The sequence below is a fragment of the Haemaphysalis longicornis genome, unplaced genomic scaffold (assembly GCF_048455015.1).
Source record: "Haemaphysalis longicornis isolate Haplotype H1 unplaced genomic scaffold, Haemaphysalis longicornis Haplotype H1 scaffold_1, whole genome shotgun sequence".
Lineage (NCBI taxonomy): Eukaryota > Metazoa > Arthropoda > Arachnida > Ixodida > Ixodidae > Haemaphysalis > Haemaphysalis longicornis.
Window position 1 is genome coordinate 143,678,800 of NW_027526203.1, and position 1,997 is coordinate 143,680,796.

Below are 1,997 nucleotides of genomic sequence, written 5' to 3' on the forward strand. Positions count from 1 at the left end.
TAATGTGCTTAGGTATTGTGCAATAAAAAACTTTTGCATTGTGTTGGAAAAGTTGTAAATAATCCCAGATAAAACATTAGATGGGGATCTTGAAAATGTGTTTTCTGGTCCTTAAAAGCCCTTGAAAACCCTTGAATTTTCGCTTTTGAAGCCTGTACGAACCCTGAGTGATGTGATATCTGCGCCGAACCGTGCCGAAAGGTAAATCCTGCTACATCCTTCTTCATTTCAAGCAATCTGCGCCAATCTTGTGCCGAAGCTTCGTTTCGCCGGGTTTCCGCAATGTGTTGGCTCTGGTGGGAGGAGTCCTTTACGCCACGGGCGTTGAAGGCATCTTTTACGTAAAATGAAGTGGAAGGAAGTTTTTACATAACATGTGCTGAGTGCCTTCTGCACGACTGCCTTTCATTTTGCAGAGCCTGCACTTCTTAAGCCCACAGCTGAGGAAAGAAAAGTCCTCTAGAGCTCATTTTAGGGTGCTGCAAGTGATCTAACCGATGAATTGACTTTGATGGATGAATACATGCTCGTCCAGCTTGAACATGTTGATCAGATCCGTCTACACGAATTAACGAGTATTGGCAGCAGAGTTTTGAGAAGAAGGAGGCTAACAACAAAACCAAATTCCCTCTCTTGGCTTGGCTAGTGAAGGCATTGCTGTGCATTCCACATAGAAAAGCGGTTGGGGAAATGGGCTTCAATAAGAACTGCCGGCACCTTAATGAAAGGGCTCAGTGTGCGATACAAACTGTTCATGGCATCAGGCACATTGTTTCGTTCTTCAAGCGCTTTGACGGAGATGCAAGTCACTTCAATGTGACACCAGAGGTTTTGAGAGCAGTACAAACATCGAGCAAAGACTGCCAAGAGCGCATTGTGGCTGAAAAGCTCAGGCAGCTAAGCAGTGGTGTCTTGACCCAGCCAAGGCTGGTAGTCATGATGCCCGAGACAGGCTCCAGCAAGAAGTGGAGACCACAAAAATAACATGGTGGCGAATACGGAGCATCTAATTAGCCTCGACATAAAGTCCAAGAGCTGCAGGTATGTCGAAAGTGGGCAGTCTCTTTTACCTGAGGGTAAAGCTAGAATGGTGGCAGCACTGGACAAAATGGCACAAAAAACAACTTTGGACCTGTCACGATAGTTCTACTTTCATGCATATTTAACCAGAGAAACGTGGGTTTAGCGCAAGTGTCTGTTTTGTTTCGTTACATTTTCTGCTTACTTAAACAAGCTCAAAGGTGTTTTCAGGGAATCTTGTCATATTGTGTTTTGTTGCCATGTAGTCGTTTTAGCTTCAGGATGTTGTTTTCGTGTGCATCGAACTGTCCACTAAGTGACTGTGTTTCGTTCATTCTGGTTTCATGAAAAGTTCTGTAGCCTACCGAATTGAATGCTACCCCGATAGTCGTTTTTTAAATGAAAGCCAAGTTCCTTCATGATCTGTTTGCTCATGTGGTGTATGTACACATCGCATGAACTCTTTTGGTGCTTGTCCTGAGGCATTTCATAGTCACTGCTAAAAGACGTCTGTGCGGCAGAAACTCGTCTGTACCGAAGGCATTTTACTTGTTTAAACATTTCTGTGTGCCCAGGATGCTGCTTTTGGGGCTCCTCTTAGTTGTTTTCCTCCCCTTCCAGCAGCTCTCAGCCGTCCTGTGCCCCATGTGGGTTCCAAGCAGAGAAACACCACCTGGAGGTGGCTGACAGCCCTGCCTGCTGGCCATGGAGAGTGGCCAGATTTAACAACAGGGAGGCGAGCTGCTGGCTGCACGGCGGAATCTTCGGCTGCTGGACCAGCTGCTGTTGCTGCCGGGCTGTGCCAGGGAGCGGGACAAAGTCCACAAGGTCCTGGGCTCCTACCTGGATGCCTCACTGAGGCATCCAGGGATGACTCCTGAGTCAGGAGTCATCCCCACGCCTCGCCTCCCAGCCCGGTTGATTTGGAACAACATTGAGGAACTGAGGGTTTGTTTGATTGTTATCTTCTCTTGTGC